The 23616-nt window shown below is 42.3% G+C and overlaps 1 protein-coding gene across 4 annotated transcripts in view; it reads right to left on the reverse strand.

Annotated features, from left to right (window-relative positions):
- Positions 1 to 23616, reverse strand: part of vps13d (vacuolar protein sorting 13 homolog D) — a 261410-nt gene that overhangs the window by 47195 nt on the left and 190599 nt on the right. The window lies entirely within an intron of this gene.

Here is a 23616-nt window from a genome sequence, read left to right on the forward strand (position 1 = left end):
TGTTCACTCACAGAAAAAAAAGAAATACAAAGTCTGATCCTCTATTGATATTGTGTTACTCAGCCTGTCAGACTATAGCACAACATGTATGAGGCACAAACTCTCATTCAGGAGCAGATTATCATTAGTCTTAACGTTTTTGCTCTGTTGATTCCATGGGCAAATTTTCTAACAGGCTTCAGGGCCCCAACACCAGGACAAAATGGGGGCCCCAAATATCTACTTGCCAAGACGTAGCCTCCTAGTAGGCCGACACCTAGTAGTCTATAAATGGGCCTCAACATGGTGCTGCTATCGTAGGCGAAAATTTAAATCAAGATTCCAGAGTGGTGAGCCAGAAAATAGGTTAATTAGATTGGAGGGGGGACCCCAAAGCTGACCACATTTACAGTCACAGGTGTGGCCTTTGTACTAGTAGCCCTGCCTTCAATTTCAATTAGCTCTCCAGCCTGCCACAGGATTTGATAACCTCCAGATGTGGCAAGATGCTGCTTGGCTGCCACCAAATGCCAGCAGTGCCGTAAAATCGTCCTTAATTGATTAAATGGCTGCTGACTCTTTTCAGCAGGTCGATGATTCCTTTCCCACTCTGGGAAATATATCTGATGGCAGGAATATGGTGGGGAGCAGGCCCAAACAGCATCCCTTCATTCTCCTGGCCTCCAGCCTCCAAGCCCACCAGCACGGGGCTGGGAAATTTCAGCCGCTTGATTCTGAATTGGGCAAAGTCTTCCTGGGATTTACTTCCTAGATTAAAAACCCAGTTCCAACAACAGTTAATTCCCAAGACTTTCTTCATTGTTTTATTTCAAAGCAAAAGAAGTGTAATTGAAGTTACCAGCATCTCACATGAACCACATTGCAATGTGATAAGGGATAGCGGAATAAGGTTCCATACATTTTCCTAAGTGATGAATTTCTGATTTGGGATATGGTCAGAAGAACATATTTACTACTAAGCACAGGAGACATGCTAAGGAAATTACACAGGACACAAACAATCTTCTTGGAGGGTGATTCTGTACTCCTCCATACCTCAATCCACAAATAGCCAAGTAAAAGCCGAATGTTATGATTGCTATGTTTAAGCATGCGCACAGCCACTTAGACTTTGATTGCTGCTATTTACAACAGAAATTCTCTCCCTTCAGCAGGTTTAAGGTAAATAGCTGATTTGCTCTTCTGTGGACCCACGAAGATTAAAACTGGTTTCACACTCCTCAACAGACTGCACAAGTGGTCCCACCCTAAGTAATCTCCTTCATCACAATCAGTTTAAAAATAAATATGGTAGCCTTTTCTAAAGAAATCCATGAGAATGGAATTCAATTGAGTAGATAAATAGATTTCTCAAAATGCAACCACACATGGGAACTCTCAGGCTCAAACCCTGATGTGTGCTGATTCCAGCTGCTTTTATTTTATATTTTATTAATTCCAGCAAGTTTTTCTTTGGATTGCAGTCAACTAGACAAGGCTTATGAGCCCAGAACCGGCGTCATTCACACAGATCTCGAGCATAAAGACAGCTTTTTTAAAAAAGACAATTTCTGCTGGTGCCACAGCTTTAAGGCTCTAATAGTGGGCCCACTTCAGCACCCCTAGGCTGAGCAGCAAGGAAAATCAGCAAACTTCAGATTGGTATTCAGTGATCGCTGTTGCAGAGGGCAGCATGGTGGCATAGCGGTTAGCACTGCTGCCTCACATCACCAGGGATTGGGTTCGACTCCCGGCTTGAGTCACTGTCTGTGTTCTTCCTGTGTCTGCGTGGGTTTCCTCCAGGTGTTCCGGTTTCCTCTCAAGTACGAAAGACTTGCTGGTTAGGTGTATTAGCCATGCAAAATTCTCCCCCAGTGTACCCAAAACAAAACACTGGACTGTGGCAACAAGGGGATTTTCACAGTAACTCCATTGCAGCGTTAATGTAAGCCTACTTGTGACACTAATAAATAAATTTAAAATATTTGCAGATGGCCGGCATGGGCAACCTTAAATTAGGCCTTGTGGTCTGCCACAGTTGAATGCCCACAGGCTCTCAGTAGAGTAACTGCCTATTTCGATACACCACTGAAGTAGGCCAAACCTAATGCAACTGTGCAGCCTCTGCAGGAGAGGAACGAAAAAAAAACAGAACATAGGCTCTGATCGTTCTAGATATGCAATGCTGACCTGACATAACTTGACATTAGCACAATTTCTATTAATTTACTCTTTATCAGAACTGTGCAGCCTGCCTAAAGTCTGATTGGAGTGTGAACTGTCAGCCAATAAAAACTGTGGCAATAGTTTTGTTGGTGCTGAGCCCAGCATGCAAGGCCGAGACCTTGTATAAATGACAATGTCCCCACTGCCCTCACTATCTCACCACCAAACCCCCCCCCACTACCCATCAGTTTGAGGGCCAATATATAAAGACACAGTCTTAATTTTGGTCTAAAAAAAATTATTAACAGGTGAAAAGTTCACCTCTTATAAGCAGACAGAGCCACTCTAAAGACGACAGCTAATAGTTCAACAATGAGAGGTTTTTCAGATTACTGTTCCAACAGCTGTTGTACATTGTTACTTTCAGAGTTCAATAGTTTACATGGCAATTATTACATGTTGAATTCTCCTACAAAATGATTAGGTTACATTCCAAATGTGAAGACTATATTGTGGTTATAGTGCACCCTCCAGCAAGTTTGATGTTGGGTAGAGAGGCAGAGAAAATATTCAAAAAGAGGGCAAGCAACTAACCAGGAGCTTCTTGTGCAGTCTCTTGTGAGAATCTACTGTATACTGAAATAAGAGGAGGTCACTTGATTAAAAACACGTTGTACAGAGCCACACAGACCAGGTCCCAAGTCTGTGTTGTTAGTTGATCTCCTTTGAGATAACAGCAGGAACCCCTCAATTGGTCTCAACACCTCGGGAGGCAAAACTTAGACCATCGTTCAAGTTCCTGTCGATAGATTGTACAGTTCTCAGTGGTTACAAAGGAATTTGATAGAAATGATCCATCTCCCTCTTTACTGTGTGAAGTTAATTTATTAGTCACAAGTAGGCTTACATTAACACTGCAATGAAGTTGCTGTGAAAATCCCCTCATAGCCATCTGTTTGGGTACACTGAAGGAGAATTTAGCATGGCCAATGCACCTAACCAGCACGTCTTTTGGACTGTGGGAGGAAACTGGAGCCCCCAGGGAAAACCCGTGCAGACATGAGGAGAATGTGCAGAGTCCACACAGGCAGAGACCCAAGTTGGGAATCAAACCTGGGTTCCTGGTGCTGTGAGGCAGCAGTGCTAGCCACTGTGCTACCATGCCGCCCTAATCTAATGTAATCTTATGGCAGGGGATAAATTGCGTTGCATGAATTTTACCATGAACGTGTCCTCATGTAAGAGTTTCGAGCAGAATTCTAAAATATGTTTCAAAAATTTTAAGTGTTTACAATTTTACTGGAAATACTGGCTGTATTTTAATGGATGAATCTATGCCATTACTAATTGTGGCAAGTTCAACATGTAATAATAAGTTGCATTAATAATGACCAAACAGTTCTCTTTTTCATAACCTTTGATGCTATCAGCTCACAGGTGCTTTTGCTCATTTTTAAAAAAGAAATTGCATTTGCAAGGTACCTTATTACACCCACCCCTCAAAGCAGTTCCCATAGGAAGCTGCTTTGTTAGGAAAGACAGGAGTTATTTTGTGCACAGCAAGATTGCACAGTGACCAGAAGGCTGATGGTGATGTTAGTCAAGGGAGAAATGTTGATCAAGAAATTCATGGAACCAGTCTGCTCTTCAAATAGTGTCACATGCCATCTGAAAGACCATTGACACAGTACAATTTTCTCTGTAATGCATGAAAATGCCAGGTAAGGTCATATATTAAAGCTCTGGGTTGGGATTTAACCCACATTTGTTCAACTCTGAGACAAGGGCACTACCAAATGATGCAAGTGCCACTTTTACAAAAACAGCAAGAAAGCACGCAGCAAAGTTCATCATTGTGGAACATTGCTCTGGAGACACAAAGGGAGTGTTCAGCAAAGTTCATTGTGTTACTTTTAAAACAAACAAACGAGCCATTTAACAAAGATCATTATTGTAATTTTAAAATAAAGACATTTGTTCAGTAAAGTTCATGATCACAGAATTTATTTTTAAAAAGACGAGGCGAGTGTCATGTTAAAAAAATCTAATAGGCATTACTATTTCACAAAACTGATGCAGACAAAAGTTAATTTAAGACAGCATCGCCGAGCAGCATGGAAATAAGCCTTTGGGCCCAACTGATCCATGCCAACTGGTCCCAATTGCCCATGTTTGGCCCCTATCCTTCTAATCCCTTCCCATCCATGTACTTATCCAAATGTTTTGTAAACATTGCCGTTGTGCCTGCTTCAACCATTTTCTGTGGCAGCCCATTCCACATATCCATCACTCTGTGTGTGAAGAGGTTGCCACTCAGATCCCTTTTAAATCTTTCTCTTCTCACCTTAAACCTCTAGAATTCCCCTTCCCTGGGAATAAGATAGTGTGCGTTCATTCTATCTCTGCCCCTCAATTTTATACACCTCAATAAGGTCACTCCTCAATCTCCTATGTTCCAAGGAATAAAGTCCTAGCCTGGCCAACCTCTCCCTATAACACAGGTCCATTCGTCCTAGCAACATCCTCATAAATCCTCGTTAACAATTAATTGACAAAAAGTACCAAAACCTTTAGCTGCAACTTTCCTTCAGCTATTACTTGTCCAGGCTATCAGTCCTGGAAAAATCAGGTTTGGAAAGCTTATTTCTCTAAGTCAGCTTTTACTACTGTAGGGTGTTAAGATTCATGCTTGTGATTCCTGATCAGGTCTTCCCAGCCTTTATATGAGATCTGTTTGCTTGGAGCTGCTGCCACTTAACACTGGTCTTAGCATAATATAAATTCAAATTAAATATAACTCAAGTCCAGCAGTAGAACTGTGGAACAATAAGAACTGGATGATTTCCTGGATTCTGACCTGAACAAGTGCTGTATAAAAGCATAATTTCATACAGGAAAAAAAATTGTTTATAGGTACTGGAGGAAGGGGAGAAGGGAGACCCTTCATCTGTTTTATTTCAAGGATAGAAAACATGTTCACACATCAATAAATCACTTTCCCCTTGAAGAAAATGATATTGGAATACATCCTTTTCCTTTGTCTTTATCAAATGACTCCTCATGGGGTGGCATGGTGGCATAGTGGTTAGCATCGCAACCTCACAGTGCCTGGGGCCCGTGTTCAATTCCAATCTCAGGTCTGGTTGGAGTTTGCATGTTCTCCCCCTGTCCGTGTGGGTTTCCTCTGGGTGCGCCAGTTTCCTCCCACAGCCCAAAGATGCATGGGTTGATCTTATAGAGACACATAAGATAATGAAAGAGCTAGGTAGGGTAGAGGTAGAGAGATTCTTTCCACTTAGAAAGGAAACGAGAACTAGGGGGCACAGCTTCAAAATAAGGGGGGGGGGTCAGTTTAGAACAGAGTTGAGGAGGAACTTCTTCTCTCAGAGAGTAGTGAATCTCTGGAATTCTCTGCCCATTGAAGTGGAGGAGGCTACCTCGTTGAATATGTTTAAGTCACAGGTAGATAGATTTCTGATTGATAAGGGAATTAAGGGGTATGGGGAGCAGGTGGGTAAGTGGAACTGATCCACTTCAGATCATCCATGATCTTATTGAATGGCAGGGCAGGCTTGAAGGGCTAGATGGCCTACTCCTATTTCTTATGTTAGGTGGGTTGGCCATGCTAAGTTGCCCCTTAGTGTCAGGGAGACTAACTAGGGTACGGGGTTATAGGAATAGGGCCTGGGGGGGATTGTGCTGGGTGCAGACTCAATGGGCCAAATGGCCTTCTTCTGCACTGCTGGGTTCTTTGATTCTATGAAGATCAACAACTCGCACCCCTTAGCTCCAGGTCTTTACACTGGACACAGGGAGAATGGGCAATGACAGACTTGCACTGAGTTCATAGAGAGGGCATGCTTTTAAACCTGGGAGAATGAATTACTGCAATTTTCTTAACGCCCCAAGTGAAGATCCATTTCTGTTTGAGTTTTGGAAATGCAATCTCACCAACTGTACTACCATAGCCATGCAACTCTGCCTTGAGGCAAGCTGACTGTATGCTGCCATTTCTGATCTGTTCAATAAAGCCTCTCACTGAGAACACACTGAGGCAGCACAGCTATATCTATATATGAAACATGGTGTCAGGGCATGAAGAAAAAATAGATTCTTGAACCCTGGAAATGGTGCAGAGAAGACACAGCTCAGAAGGGTACACAAAAATGTTTAAATCTTAGAAAAGGTATTAAAAGCATTCAGGAAAAGCGCTGAGGCACAGTACAAAGATAAGGGAAAAGCAAACATGTATCGAAGGCTGCTAGTAAATGCAGGGTGAGTGAACATGGCAAACTTTGGAAACTGCCCAATCCCAGTCAGAATGAACTGTTTCATGTCTACGGACAGTTCTATTTCTTCAGCGTATTCCCAGTGCGAGATTTTATTGAACTGATCAGAAATGGCAGAGTCACCAGACTTTGACAAGTCAGGCAGTATACTTAATGCAAACATCCTCCTTTTCATATCGAATGAAAGATACAAATTTATATGGCAGAATTAACAGCTTTTCCATTTACAATAACAAAACTATGACATCGCATCAGACTTAATTAACTAACCAGAATTTATAAACTAACCAGAAGCCACACTTCCAATACTGCTGGAGTGAGGAGGACTGCTACAAAATATCATCCTAAATGTAATTCACTTATGATTATAAAAGATGACAGCAATTTTGGAAGCCTTGAAGGAACTCTTTAAACCCTGGCTGAATGTTACACATCAACGCTATGTATTCAACACTAGAGCACAGGGTGCGTGAAAATCATTGAACAGTACGTGATCGAAATGACAGCTTGGGTAGCATGTGAATTTGGACAGATAAAAGATGATCTGATTAAAGATTGATTAATCTTAGATGTGCAAAACGCTTTAGTGAAAGCAAATCTATTGAAAGATGGCAAACTGATGCTGAAGCAAAAGATGAGTGTCAGATTGCAAAACTTGGTGAAACGTCAGGTAGCCAGAGCTTGTGTAAGGCAGGACAGACCAGAAGATACATTATGCTGACAGCCAGGCCAGGCTAATAGAGCTGAACTGTTTCAGATGAAGGGCAGGATGCCAGTTCTCTGGGGAACAGCATACAATGGAAGAGAAAAAAATTGTTCAACATAATGAGATTATATTTTAACTGTAAGAGCAGAATCATTTCGCACACAAGTGTGGTGAGAAAAAAGCAAAACAACCCTATACAGATGACCGCTGGAGAGATGGTAGACAAGCCTGTATAACATACACGAGGTTGATTCAACCAAGTCACAAGGTGACAAACGGTTTGTGATTCTTACCATGATGACTGCAGAAGGAGCGTATCAAGTGAATAAGAGCAGCCAAATAAGCACTGGTGCACTATGTAAGAATGTCAAAGGTCTATGAGAAATGGCTCAACATGGCAATCTAAAAATGAGGCCCTCATTAGTTTAGGATTGAGGCTACATGACAGCATGATACTCATATCAAGAGGACAAATTAGTTTGGCATCCCAGTGCAACAGCTGGAAGGAAGATCTGGAGTTCCAGATCATTGATGGCATGCAACGGCCACTCATCTCAGCTGAAGCAAATCTAAGGCTTACACTGATAAGCCTAAATGTGTCAAGAGAAAAAGGGAAACAAAAGATCCCAGACGAGGGAGACAATATGCAAGTGAATCGCAAGATGGTCACTGACCACATCAGTGCAAGGAAATGCACGAGGAGGTGGTAAATGAAGCAATCTGACATGAAAATGTACACATCAGAGCTAAACTGGAAGACCTGAAGTGTATATAAAGGATATTTTCAATAAACTCCAATAAACTGAGTTCTTCAGCGGATCAAGTTGTGCGAGATATGAATAAATAAATTTCAAAGTCGATACACAAGGTACCAGGAAGAAAGAATGATCCACATTCCACAGATGGCAACTCAAAATGAAAGCTGAAAAATCTTAACCATATATACAGGTGCAATTGCAGGCCTATCCAATCAACTAGTGAAGTTACCCCTTCACCGCAATCAGTTGGTCAGGGAGAAGGGATCTCACTACTTGTACTGAGTATAGAACTACCATCAATCCCAGAGGAACATGAATCCCCAACATCTGCAGTGGAACAAGAGGCACCAGAGTAACAAGGGCCACTGGAAAGACAATCTCCAGACAAGGAACATTTCACAGACAAATGGTTGATGTCAATGTCATTAAGAGACCTGCATGGTTTAAGGACTGCACCCAATGCATGTGTCAGAGGCTGACTAGTAGAACAGCTGTTAATGCATGAGTGGATAGTGGTTAACTTGCAGTCACACAGGATTGTGCACGCAACTATCTTTTTTGTCTGATATGAAAAAGGGAATGTTTGGGTTTTGGTAATGCAATCTGACTGCAGACTGCCATTTCTGATCAGTTTAATGAAGTCTTTCATTGAGAACTCACTTAAGTACAACTGTTCAAATGCAGGAAACAATTTCCACAAAGTAGTTCCCTTTTCTTCTGAAGACTGCAAAGAACAGCTTTCTCGACAGTGTAACTCAGCTTGCTCAGCAAATAGCAGAACATCTCAAAGGGTCAAGTGTGAAATCAGTTTGGTGCGGAAATCACTGATCTCAACTCTGGTGTTTGTACAACTGATGTTCCAGGTTAAGAAAAGGGAAAATTTGCGAGAGTTGCACTCCGACTGACCCATGCTGAAACATATGCTTGGGAGGTGAAAACAGGATCCGACTTGGAAGTGATCGTTGACATAGCTAAATAATTCAAGATAAATAAATATTAAATCTTTATAACTAATTCACATCATGCTATGTGTCTGTTAAACACAGAAGATGTACCGGCAAGTCATCCGAAGTTTGATCTTACAAAAATGTCCAACTTCAAACGTTTAAAACTCATGTTGACAAGTTTAAAAAAAACACAAAAATTCTCAGTGTTAGTCAAAATCAGAAACTGGCCCAGCCAGTTGTTACGCCCTGCTTCCACTCAGTGCCTAGGGCGAAGTGCATTCACAAGATCACAATACAATTATGGACGAGGAAGGCCTTTTGGTTCATCTTGCATCATCCATGCAGAGAATTCCAAAGTTGTCCCAATGTTGTATTTGTTTCTTAGAATAGAATCATAGAATCCATACAGTGCAGGAGGCGGCCATTCGGCCCATCGAGTCTGCACCAACCACAATCTCACGCTAGGCACTACTCACGCCATCCCACACATTTAACCTGCTAATCCCCTGACACTACAGGTCAATTTAGCATGGCCAGTCTACCTAATCTGCACATCTTTGGAGTGTGAGAGAAAACCAGAGCACCCCGGAGGAAACCCAGGGAGAATGTGCAAACTCCACACAGTCAGTGACCCAAGCCGGGAATCGAACCTGGTCCGAAGGCTGTGAGGCGGCAGTACTGTGCCACCGTGCTGCCCCTCTGCCGCCCCAGCACCTTGCACGAATTTTGATCCATTACTTAACCTGGACTTTTAACTTTGGTTACTCTTTGCATGCACTGATTAGTTTGAAAATGACTGTTCACAATGACTGTTCACTATTCTGAATGTGCGTCAGGTTCTAAATACTAGCTGTCTACATCCCTGGGGATTTATTTGTTTTGATTCATTTAGACACATGCAGGATGTCAGCACAGAAAAACAATTAGCAGTTTTCTAGTCAACAATAACTTGAAATAATCATCGTTTTTAGAGAGAGCAGGGGAGATGCATTTAAGCAAGTTTAAGATGCAGCCTCATATTTTTACCAGCTGATTACAGGATTGCATGGATATTGCACATCAATAGGATTTCTTTCTCCTATATTACCTGGTTCACATTTAAAATTATATCCAAAATAAACGAGATATAAAATGTATATTGATTACAGAATGACCATTCTTGCCTAGGGGAATTTCACAGTAACTTCATTAATGTAAGCCTACTTGTGACACTAACAAATAAACTTAAAACTTAAATACGAGGTACTAGAGATGATTCACCTAGATGCCTGAATAGGTTCCAAATTTTCTCAAAGATAATCCCCTTCAGAAAAATTACTCTGAGTTTTGTAATTTCACTTAAAGATCAAAATGGTGATAAATCTCTGCATCCCACAGAAACAGAGAAAACAACTGCTTTTACATTGATGTTGGTGGGGACGTTAGAGACACACTGGTAAGCTCAAAATCGGACTGGATTCACTAAACCGGGGTAAGCTTGTTCAAAGAAGTGGTTTACTGAGCCCATCAGGGAGTTACTGCACGTGTTCCAAATCTTGGGCAAAAACCCCACCAGAATTAACATAAAAAGACAGTTCTGGACAGATAGCCATTTTTTGCAGGCACATTTTTACAGTAGCATTCAGGGCAGATTGGTATCTTTCCACTGGCACCCACATTTCTGTTACCTCAGGCAGCAACTACTGGGCCTGAGAATTCCTATTGGATTTGAGAGAGGCTTAGTGGTATTATCACTAGACTATTAATCCAGAAACTCAGCTAATGTTCTGGGGATCCAGATTCGAATCTCGCCATGGCAGATTGTATAAGAACATAAGAAATAGGAGCAGGAGTAGGCCATCTAGCCCGCCCCACCATTCAATAAGATCATGGCTGATCTGAAGTGGATCAGTTCCACTTACCCGCCTGCTCCCCATAACCCTTAATTCCCTTATCAATCAGAAATCTATCTACCCGTGACTTAAACATATTCAACGAGGTAGCCTCCACCACTTCAATGGGCAGAGAATTCCAGAGATTCACTACCCTCTGAAAGAAGTTGTTCCTCCTCAACTCTGTTCTAAACTGACCCCCCCCCCCCCCCCCCTTATTTTGAAGCTGTGCCCTGTAGTTCTGGTTTCCTATCTAAGTGAAAAGAATCTCTCTACCTCTATCCTATCTAGCCCCTTCATTATCTTATATGTCTCTATAAGATCACCCCTCAGCCTTCTAAACTCCAAGGAGTACAGGCCCAATCTACTCAATCTCTCCTCATAAGCTAACCTGCTCATCTCTGGTATCAACCTGGTGAACCTTCTCTGTACTCCCTCCAAGGCCAACATTTCCTTTCGCAAATAAGGATCGTGGAATTTGAATTCAATAAAAAAAATTAAGAATCCACTGAAACCATTGTCAATTGTCAGAAAAACCCATCTGATTAATGCCCTTTAGGGGAGGAAATCTACTGTCCTTACTGGGTCTGGCCTGCATGTGACTCCAGAAAGCAAACAGTTAGGATAAACGGGTGTTTTTCTGGTTGGCGATCAGTAGTGGTGTGCCTCAGGGACCAGTGTTGGGGCCGCAATGGTTTCCAATTTATATACATGATTTGAAGTTGGGGACCAAGTGTAGTATGTCAAAATTTGCAGATGACACAAAGATGAGTGGTAGAGCAAAGTGTGCAGAGGACACAAAGTCTGCAAAGGGATATAGATATTTTAAGTGAGTTGGCAAGAATCTGACAGATGGAGTACAACGTCAGCAAAATGTGAGGTCATCCATTTTGGTGGGAAATATAGCAAAATGCACTATTATTTAAATGATAAAAAATTGCAGCATGCTGCTGTGCAGAAGGGCCTGGATGTCCTTGTGCATGAATCACAAGGTTGGTTTGCAGGTGCAGCAGGTAATTAAGGCGGCAAATGGAATTTTGTCCTTTATTGCTACAAGGATGGAGTTTAGAAACAGGGAGGTTATGCTGCAGCTGAATAAGGTGATGAGGCCAACAGCTGGAGTACTGTGTATAGTTTTGGTCTCCTTACTTGAGAAAGGATGGACTGGCACTGGAGGGGATGCAGAGGAGATTCACTAGGTTGATTCTGGAGCTGAAGGGGTTGGCTTATAAGGAGACACTGAGCAGATTAGGACTATACTCATTAGAATTCAGAAGAATGAGTGGAGATCTTGTAGAAACATACAATTATGAAGGGGATGTATAAAATAGAAGCAGAGAGGTTGTTTCCACTGGCAGGCGAAACTAGAACTAGGGGGCATGGCCTCAAAATAAGCAGCAGCAGATTTAGAACTGAGTTGAGGAGGAACTTCTTCACACAAAGGGTTGTGAATCTGTGGAATTCCCTGCCCAGTGAAGCAGGAGAGGCTACCTCATTGACTGTTTTTAAGGCAAAGATAGATAGATTTTTAAACATTAAAAAGGAATTAAGGATTATGGTGAGTGGGCAGATAAGTGGAGCTTAGCCCATGAAAAGATCAGCCATGACCTTAATGAATGGTGGAGCAGGCTTGAGGGGTTCAGATGGCCTAATCCTGCGCCTAGTTCTTATGAGCCACAGCAAAGTGGCTGACTCTCAAGTGCCCTCTGAAATGGCCTCACAAGCCAAAGATGATTTAGGGTTGGCTAGCATTGCCGATGTGCCAGGAATGGATACATTTTTTTATGAGCTCTGAAGAAGGATCATCCAGATTCGAAGGGTTGGTTCTATTCTCTCTCTTCACAGATGCTGTCAGACTTGCTGAGATTTTCCAGCATTTTCTTTTTTGTTTCCGATTCCAGCATCTGCGGTATTTTGCTTTAATAAAAAGAAATTGTTGGTTCCACTTCTGACGAGTGTCCAATGAAAAACACCACAGGGCCAAAATATCACAGGAGAAAGTAGCGCGAGCAATTCAGGGTAGGGCGGGGGGGGCTGTCTTGAAATTGTATCAGATGCCCTGAACTAGAAAACTGCATGCTTTTGTCATTTAGCTTTAGGGATTCCAAAGCAATGTTCTCTCATATTATATGCCCTAGAAATTCAATTATATTGTTTGCAGTAGTGTACCATTGGAAAGAAAGCTGTAAAAAGTAATATTCACTCATGAAGGAGCAAACATTTTCACTGAAAAAAAATTGTTGTCTTTTACTCCCATTAGCAGCATTTCAAATGTAGACTTTACAACTTGGTGATAGGCCATTGAGCCCAATCAGAGCCATGGAACAGTCACATCACAAGAGGCCTGTGGCGTCTGCCAGCTCTCGGCAAGAACAATTCACCCAGTGCCTCTCCCGTCCCTTCCTGTGCCTCTGCAAACATTTCCTCTTCAGATAATGATCCAATTTTCTTTTGAAAGTCACAACTAAATCTACCTCTAAGCAGTTCATTCCAGATCCTAATCACTCACTATGTAAATATGTTTTTCCTTACACTGCTGTTGGTTCTTTTGCCAATGATCTTAAATTGGTGTCCTGAAGAAATCTCCTAGAATTAGAGATCCAAGGAACTTGGGAGAATGAGGCATTGAAGGAAATTAGTATTAGTAAGAAGATTGCATTGGAGAAATTAATGGGACTGAAGGTTAAGTCCTGATATTCCACATCCCAGTGTGTTGAAAAAAGTGGCAATGGAGATAGTGGATGCATTGGAAATCATCTTCCAAACTTCAACAGATCCTTGAATGGTTTCTACAGATTGTAAGGTAGAAAATGTCACCCCATTATTTAAGAAAGAATGGAGTGAGGAAAAAGGGAACCACAGGCCTGTTGGCCTCACATTAGAATAGATTTTTGCATTTCCCTGCTACTAAAGTGTGAGATGAATGGGCACTTGGATAATAATGATCCTGTTGGACATAGTCAACATAGATTTATGAATGGAAATCATGTTTTATGAACCTTTTGAGAGCTTCTTTTGAGGATGTCACTAATAGAATTAATAAGAGGAGTCAGTGGACGTAGTGTGCTTTGATTTTTCAGAAACCCTTTATTAAAATCCAACACCCTAATGGCTTATTACTGAATTGGTTAGCAAAATTTCAGAATATGGGATAGCAGGCAATATACTGGAACAGATTAATGATTGGTTAACAGAAAGCAAAGAGAAGGGATAAACATTCATTCTCATGTTGACAGGCTCTGACCAGTAGGGTACCACAAGAATCAGCACTTGGGCCCTAGCAGTTCAGAACGTAGATCAATGATTTAGATATGGGGACAAAATATGATATTTCCAAGTATGTGGATGACACAAAACTGGTTGGGAATGTGCCTAGTGAGGAAAACGCAAAGTGGCTTTGAGATTTGGACAGACTTGGTGAGTAACCACGCTGTAGGAGTACATAGGACAAAATAATGAAGGCTTATGAGAAAGGTCCAGTAATCATCAGGTGTAATTTTAATCTACATATAGATTGGGTGAATCAGATTGGCATAGAACACTTTCAGGGCAGTTTCTTTCAGCAGCATGTGGGAGAACCCACCAGACTGCATGATATTCTAGATCTGGGAATGTATAACGAAACAGGATTAGTTAATTACTTCACAATAATAGTGCCCCTAGGTATAGGTGATCATAACATGATTGAATTTCACATACAGTTCAAGGGACAGAAGAATGGACCTAAGACTTAAATAAGGGAAATTATGAGGGCACAAAGACAGAGCTGGCTTAAGTGTAATGGGATGTCAGGTTATGGGACAGGTTTGTGGAGATGCAGTGGCATACAGCAAAGATACATTCCAGTGGAAAAGAAAGACTTTAGTAGAAGGATATGTCACCCATAGCTAACTAATAATTTAAAGATGGTATTAAATTGAATGAAAAAGCATACAATTCGATGAAGATTATTGGTAGGTTAGAAAACTGGACAGAATAAAATCTCAACGAATGGCTAAAAAAATTAGGAAGCAATTAGAGTAGGAGTGAAATCTAGCTAGAAACATAAAAACAGATATTAAGAGTTTCTATAGGTGTTTGAAAAGGAAAAGAGTAAGTAAAGTGAACTTTGGTCCTCTACAAAGCGAGTTTGGGGAATTAACACTGAACAAGAAAAAGACTGATTAACTGAACAGATAGCTTGCATCTGTCTTTACTGTGGAGGATATAAGTGTGGAAGGGAAGGAGGAACAGCAATTACAATCACCAGGGAAAGAATACTATATGAATTATTAAAACTAAAAGCTGACAAGTCAGGATCTGATGGGCTTCTTCCTAGGATCCTAAACAAAATGGCTGCTGAGATTCCAAAATTTCCTAGTTTCTGGAAAGGTCCTATTAAATTTGAAAAAAGCAAATGTCCTCTATTCAAGATGGGGGGGAGACAGAAAGCAGGAAGCTATAGGCAGATAGCTTAATATCTGCTGGAGTCTATTATAAAGGAGATTAAAGCCAGGCACTTAGAAATTTAGGTTTAGGTTCATTTATTAAGGTCACAAGTAGTAGGCTTACATCAACACTAAAGGAGCATACAGGAAGAAATAACGAAGGCTTATGAGAAAGGTCCCGTAATCATCATGGGTGATTTTAATCCAACTTTTCACTGAAGTTTCTGTGAAAATCTGCTGGTCGCCACACTCCAGCATCTGTTTAGGTACACTGAGGGAGAAATTAGCATGGCCAAAGGACCTAATTAGCATGTCTTTGGTCTTTGGGAGGAAACTGGAGCACACGGGGGGAAACCCACTCAGACATGAAGAGAAAGTGGAAACTCCACACAGTCACCCAAACTAGGAATTGAACCCAGGTCCCTGGCGCTGTGAGGCAGCAGTGTTAAACACTGTGCCACCATGCCACCCAAGAACGCCTTAATGCTATCAGGTAGAGTCAATGTGTTGGCCACTTAGGGCTCTCAACTGACCAAACATAGGCCACCCTGTGATTTCTCCTCTGATTACAGCTCCTGGGGGAAGAAGGGAAGAGAACTAAGTTTCATACAGTTCCAACCAGTTCACTATTCTAAAGGTTGCACAACCTGATCCAGCCCATTTCCAATTTAGCTGGTATGCCCCTTTCCTAGTTTGATAAGAGACAAAAATACTAACACAAATAGTGCTGTACTGATTATACCACAAATTGAAGATTTAATTTTAACCAATATAAACTCCCAGAAATCGTGTTTTGCAGGCTCAAATTTCTTATTCCACATTACTTTCAACCTCAGCAACCAACTGAATGGAAGTGACCAGCAGGTATCGGGCATCTCTCCATAAAGAAAAGGAAAAGTTTGTATGTTCCACCTGGTGGCCAGCTTAGAGTGGCATGCAGTTGGCTTGCCCAATCACACTGTTGACTAAAAATGGACCTTTTCTTTTGGGAGATCAGGGGAGCTGGGAGAAAGAAATGTTTAATATCTTCAAAAATACACAGAAGGGTAAAGGAACATTCATACAACCATTCAAAATAATCCTGAAATGTTAGTGCATTTTACAAAGTCTTTGCCTTAATATAATGTCCACACAGGAGAGCAAAAGAAATTTCCTTCATGTGCTGACTGTTGAAAACGATTTTACTGAAATCACTTACCCTACTATTCTATTCATAATTATAAGTCACAAGCTGACAAAATGATACTTAATCTGCATCATTTTTATATTGTGGAGCTGTTACAGGGCGTGATTCTTGGGTATGGTATTTCGGTCTCAGTCCTCTATAATCTGCACCATTTGCATTACGTTTGCATTTGAAGTAACTGGAACGACAACTTGATGTTTAGTTACTTTAAAGGTGAACTCTGTGACTTGGTTAACGCCTGCCATATCTTCCCCAGTAGCCAGAAGGCTTGTTCAGTCAGTAAAAAACTATTAACTTTTCTGATATAGTGCACTGCTGTCCTCCGAGTTGGATAAAACTGCCTGCTCTGAGTTGCTGTCAATAGCCACATCACAGCAGCAGGCACTCTAACCATCAGTCAGTATGAAGGACAGCAATTCAACAGATTCAGCTCATCATTGATCATCCTTCAAACACGTGCAACAATCAACATGAGGACTGGTAAAAGTATGCTAACTTTTATTCTTCATCTCTTGAATACCCACTGACAGACTTAGTCGGGTGTGCACTGTCTTAAAGGACAAATCCTTTCAATTTGTCTGATGTGTCCAATTATTGACTTTCATCCATAAGTGATTCCCATCCAGAACAGGTATACATTAGTCAAAAACTAATCACACTAAAGCAACAGGTTGTTATTCTGAACCAGATATGCACCCCCATGTCTCTCTCAAATCTTTTAAAAGACACACTTGGAAAACGCTTGGTAAGAGAACGTCAGATATGAATTAAAAGCAAAATACTGCGGGTGTTGGCATCTGAAACAAAAACAGGAAAATGCTGGAAAATCTCAGCAGGTCTGACAGTGTGTGGAGAGAATAGAGCAAATGTTTTGAGTCTAGATGACCCTTCGTCAGAGCTCTGATGAAGGGTCAACCAGACTCGAAACGTTGGCTCTATTCTCTCTCCACAGATGCTGTCAGACCTGCTGAGATTTTCCAGAATTTTCAAATACGAATTGTTAAATTGCGTGAAATTACTGAACAATTTTACCAAACTTCTTGTTGTGTAATCATATAAAAATAATGGTCATTTTATATTTACTTGCATTAGTGCTGTCTTGCTATGCTTAGACAAAATTGCCATGTTCTTTTTCCAAACCTGCCTGAAGCTTCCTCTCAGATTTCTGTTATAAGAACAGATGGCCTGCATGTTTCTCTGCTCTGATATTTTATTTCAGTGTTCGTAATTGGGGAACGGCTGTTTGAATTACTGTCTGCCTCACATCAAGGACGAGGGAGCTCCCAACACAATGGATGTTATGTGTTATTGATTATAGAGATTGGATATATCAAACCACTACAAAATCTAAAGGGAATGAAACCTTGCGCCAACCTAGACACCCGAACCACAATGGCAAACCCAGCCTGTCGACCTCGCAAAGTTCTTCATACTAGCTTCTTTTTTTGATTCATTTATGGGATATGGGCGTCGCTGGCTGGGCCAGCATTTATTGCCCATCTCTAACTGCCCTTCATTTCAGAGTCAACCATTGCTATGGCTCTGGAACTACATGTTGGCCAGATCAGATAAGGATGGCAGATTTCCTTCCTACAGGACATTAATGAGCTAGACGGGTTTTTACGCCAATTGACAATAATTTCATGGCCATCATTAAACTTTTTTTAAATTCCAGATTTTTAAAAATTGAATTTAAATTTCACCATCTGCCATGGTGGGATTTGAACTCAGGTCCCCAGATCTTAAACAAAGAAACAAAGAACAACCCAGCACGGGAAACAGGCCCTTTGGCCCAACAAGCCCGCGCCGCCGCATCACCCTACACCTATTCTACCCTGCGTATCTACAAATAGAACCCCTGACTTAGCCAGATTCAGGGGAGAATAGTGTCAATTTGGTAAAACCAATCAGCCTAAGAGCACATCTTTGGGGTGTGGGAGGAAACTGGAGCGCCTGGAGGAAACCCACGCAACCACAGGGAGAATGCACAAACTCCCACAGACACAGGCCCAAATCCATGTATCTGCACAGCTAGCAGTGCTAGTCACCGAGCTGTTGCGGCGCCCGTCTACCGGTCCAGGATCAAGCACACACACCGACATGAAGTACTAGGCCACTCCCGGAACCTCCAGGAGCAGCTCACGCACAACCCACCGTGTGCATGCCCCTCGTTTGACAACGAGGTGGACCTCCACCTGCGGAGTGAAAAGACAAAAACGTTAATCACAAGCCTGCCTTTCCGGTGTCTCCCGAGGTTCTAACCCTTATTTAATATCCCCTACCATAACCCTCCATCCTCGTTTCACTCATGTGCCTATCTAACTGAACCTTAAACGAGCCCAACGTTCCCGCCTCCACCACCCCACTCGGTAGCGCGTTCCATACCCCCACTACTCTCTGCGTAAAGAACCTTCCTCTCATATCCAAATTATACCTCTCCCCCCTCACCCTTAAATCATGTCCTCTTGTATTCGTAACCAATCTAGGGAGCAGTCTCTCACTATTGACCTTGTCTATTCCCTTCAGTATCTTATATACCTCTATCATGTCACCCCTCAATCTCCGTCTTTCCAAAGAGAACAGTCCCAGTTTCTCCAACCTTTCCTCGTAACCCAACCCCTCCATGCCAGGCAACATCTTGGTAAACCTCCTCTGCACCCTTTCCAGAGCCTCCACGTCCTTCCGGTAGTAAGGTGACCAGAACTGGACGCAGTACTCCAAATGTGGTCTAACCAACGTTCTATACAACTGAAGCATTAGACGGCAGCTTTTAAACTCTATACCTCTTCCTATAAAGGCTAGCGTTCCATAAGCCTTCCTGACAACATTCTCCACTTGTGTCACAACCTTCATGGATTTGTGAACCTGCACTCCCAGGTCCCTCTGTGTTTCTATACTCCTAATTTGTCTACTTTTAATCACATAGCTCCTCTCTACATTATTCCTTCCAAAATGCATCACCCCGCATTTGTCAGGATTAAATTCCATCTGCCACCTATCTGCCCAATGCACCAACCTATCTATATCCTGTTGTATCACCTGACAATCCACTTCAGTACCCGCCAACCCTGCCATCTTGCCCTGGGTCTCTGGATTACTAGTCCAATGACAATACCACTACACCACCACTTCTCCTTCTGAGGGGCTTGTACCAAAATTAGGACAGCAGTCCCATAGATCAGTCAAGTAACTGTCTTTATTCTCACCGAATCATACTTTACAGATAATGTTCAAGTCACCACCATCATCATTCCTGGGTACGTCCTATCCCATTGGCATGACAGGCCCATTAGAGATAACAGCATGGTGTGTATACAGGTCAGAGGAGCACCCCAAAAAGTCCTCAACATTGACTTGATGGGGCGTGGAGTCAAACATTGACAAGGAAATTGTCTAATGCTTTCGTCCCTCTCAGCTGATGGCGGGGAAGCTCAGGACAACAGTGCAAAAGACTAAAGCATTTGCAACCAGTCTGCAGTGCCAAATGCATCTCTGCCTCCTCCTAAGGTCCCAGCATCATAGTTTTCAACCAAATCAATTCACCTCACATGACATGAAAAAATGACTGAAGGCATTGAATGCTGCGAAGGCCTTGACAATATTCCAGCAATAGTACTGAGGGCTTGTGCTCCAAGAGTTGCTGCACAGCTGGTCCTGTACAGCTACAACCTTGCATTGTGGAAAATTGCTCAAGTAAATCCATTGACCAGAAACTGAACTGGACCAGCTATATAAATACTGTGGCTACAAAAGCAGATCTGAGGCTGGGAATTATGCTGCAAGCAACTCACCTCTTGACCGATCTACCATTTACAAATATAATGGAATGCTTGCCTGGATGAATGCAGCTCCAAAAACACTCAAAAGCTCAATACTATCCTGGGCAAAGCAGCCCACTTAACTAGCTTCCCACCCACCAACTTAAACATTCACTCCTTCTGCTGAAGCACAGAGGCAACAATGAATACTATCTACAAGATTCTAAGGGATCACTAACGCTCCTTCGACAGCACCTTCCGAATCTGCGACCTCTACCGTGTAAAAGAGGAGGGCAGCAGATGTTTGGTAATACAACCTTCAAGTTCACCCCCAAGCCACCCACGTACTGACTTGTGACTATATTGCCATTCTTTCACTTTTGCTGGGTCAAAATCCTTGAACTCCCTTCTTACACGCACTGGGGTTATACCTATGCCACATGGACTGCAGCTGTTCAAAGAGATGGCTCTCACGACCACCTTCTGAAGGGCAAGTAGGGATAAACATTAAATGCTGGCCTAGAGACTGATGCCCACATTCTGTGTAAGATAAGATGTGAGGTTTTATTGCTTATATGTTATGAGTTGCTTTCTGCAATCTTTGGGGAAATTTACACTGGGGAGGCACCGTGGCTAGCACTGCTGCCTCATGGTACCTAGCACTGCTGCCTGACAGCACCAGGGACCTGGGTTCGATTCCCAGCTTGGGTCATTGTCTGAGCGCAGTTTGCATGTTCTCCCCATCTCTGTGTGCGTTTCCTTCCACAGTCCAAAAGACGTGCTGGTTAGGTGCATTGGCCAGGCTAAATTCTCCCTCAGTGTCCCCAAACAGGCGCGGGAGTGTGGTGACTAGGGGATTTTTACAGTAACTTCATTGCAGTTTTAACATGAGCGTATTTGTGACCAACAAATAAAGTTTAACTTTTAACTTCAGTTTGAATCATCTTTTAGCTCAATACCTTTTTAAAAAATACCCAGGCGTGAATATGCTTTGCTTTAATATATAAATTTTAAATGCATCTCGCTTTCAAGGTCTTCTATAAAAATGGCCAAAAAGTTCCCAAGTTTGACACTCTGCAATGACATCAGCATTTGTTGCCAATTTTCCACAAATAGAATTGCAGCAAAAAATATTTACTTTTGGCCTTAGACTAAGTACAATCTGCTACCTCTTCATGCTGTGTTTAAATCTTTGGCTGAAATGTGACGTGTGATTATACGTTAGTAAGTTCTTCAATGTAATTGTCCACTCACATTCTGCCCCAGGGAAAACATAGTCATGCTGGTAAATTAATACCATTCAGCATGCAATGTGGGTGAGAGGCATTGAGACAGGGTTTATGTGGGATGTTGGCAACCAATATCGTGGCAACCACAAAGTTTATTTGCTGAGACTGGGAAAATCTGGCAAAAAGCATTGGTGACCTGTATCCAGGGCAATCAAAACAACCTCTGATGCCAGTTTTGCCAAGGATCTTCCAGATGCAAATGTCAACAGCTGCTGTTTTGCTGCCATTTTGTGTATGCTTCATACAGGACAGTAGCACAACACTCAACTTTACTGTGCCTTTGCACTACCTTAGTGGGTCCAGGGGCAGAACCAAACTCCTCCAGGTCAAGAGACAATCTTAAAAAGCAATTATCCCCGACAGGTAGCTACACGGACAATGGAAAACGTAAACAAATAGCTGGTTCCTACCATTCCTTTTGGCTGCACATAAGCTAAATGATCAACTTATCCATACAGCACATGACACTTTCTGACGGGTGACCTCCCCAAGCACCTCGGAAACACCGCAAACAGCAAAAAAAAAGCGCAATTGTGACCTTCAAATAACTGTCATGCACAAAAGACAGTTAATGTTTCAGAGTGAGACTGATGCTGTGGAAGCAGCCTTGGCGTTTAATTGGGCAGTTCACAGTGCCCAGTGGAGCAGTTCAGTAACGTGCAGAAGGCATCTGTGGACATTTGGCTGAGCAAGACTTTGGATCTTTTGTATCGCACTGAAAACAAATGGTCCAGTTGCTGTTTTTTTCCCCTGAGCATGACTGAACAAACGTGCGACTATCTTGCAGGGTCCTATGGACTCTTGTTATTCTTGCTGTCACATTCCCTGAGCTCCAGCCCTTAATCAGCTCCCCCTCTTGTCATTAGCTTGGGGCAGTAATGCATTCTGACAATAGCACATTGGCGATTTAACCTGGGAGTAAACCCCCTACGGAGCTGTCTGTGTGGATGTCTGATTAGCTGGGTAGCCCAGTGAGAACCCCCCCCCACATCCCCTCTGGGCTGTCGCCACAGATGCCTGATTAGGTTGGTAGCTCCCTTGAGCAACCCCTGTGGATTTGCCCCTGCAGATGCCGAATGGAAATTGGTTTGTGTTACTGGCCTGAGTGACTGATCCCTGTAGGGGTCCCCAAACCGGTTCACACACAGGACAGTCAGAAGTCCACACTGTGAACTTGGAATGACCCCAAATGCTGGCTTCCTTTGCAGGTTCATCCAGAGGGCAGCCACAGTTTGTTACATAGATGTGATACTCTGTCCCTGGATAACAACAAGCAGATCAAACACACCAGCTATTTCAGTCCCACAGCAGAACATCACCAGTTACAAAAAAAAGAGGGAACAGAACATCCCACTTAAGTCAAAGTGCCTTTTTAAACTAAATAAATGTTCAGTACAGTGGAATTAAACATGTAAAATAGAGTTCACAGCAACATTCTGTCATGTAGATTACAGTTCAACTGGTATTCCTACCGTTCAAGTAAAGAAAATTACGGTGATCAAATCTGATGTACAGAGGGGTAAATTTTGTGAGACTGTGCTCCCAGTGTAGAGGCCAGCACTCTATTCAAATAACAATCTAAAGTGGCAGTATAGGCCAATAAAATTTACCCTCCCAAATAACCCCAATTATTTTCTGCTGGAACTACCTACAGAGCTTTAAATGGCGGTAGAAACAAGCTCCTTAATATTCTTTTTGCTTCAGAAGAGAAAAACTCGCATGCCACTGGCCCACATCAATTCTTGGACCGGAGACCCGGTTTCACAAGGTATTCTGGGTTCATTTCCACAGAGTGGATTGCATGCTGTGTCTGCATTCACACATTTTTAGGGTTCCTGGAAATTCAGCTCATTTTGCAATAGCTACTTAAATTGGGTTAAGGGCTATGGCAGTGCCATTGGCTCCCAATACACAGGACTTGTGCAGGTATAAAATTGTCAGGTTTATAAAAGGTTTATATTAAGTTTCTGTGGTGGCCTGTTCATAGCAAATAAACCAAGGGAAGTTACCAACGGCTGCTGGAGTCAGTGGCAATACAGCAGAATAAATGCAACTTATCGAATGCAGCCAATGGCTGGAACCGGCATTCTTTTTCTTTGATGTTTCTTAAGAACAGAAAATTCTCTGATCAAGCAGCATCCAAAGGATAAGTACCTTAGGTCCTTTTGGAAAGGATGAACCATACCCCAAATGTTAACGCAGTTTCCTCTTTCAGATGTTTATTGATCTGTGGTGGGGAA

The sequence above is a fragment of the Carcharhinus amblyrhynchos genome, chromosome 30, assembly GCF_965287045.1.
Source record: "Carcharhinus amblyrhynchos chromosome 30, sCarAmb.v2.hapA, whole genome shotgun sequence".
Classification (NCBI taxonomy): Eukaryota; Metazoa; Chordata; class Chondrichthyes; order Carcharhiniformes; family Carcharhinidae; genus Carcharhinus; species Carcharhinus amblyrhynchos.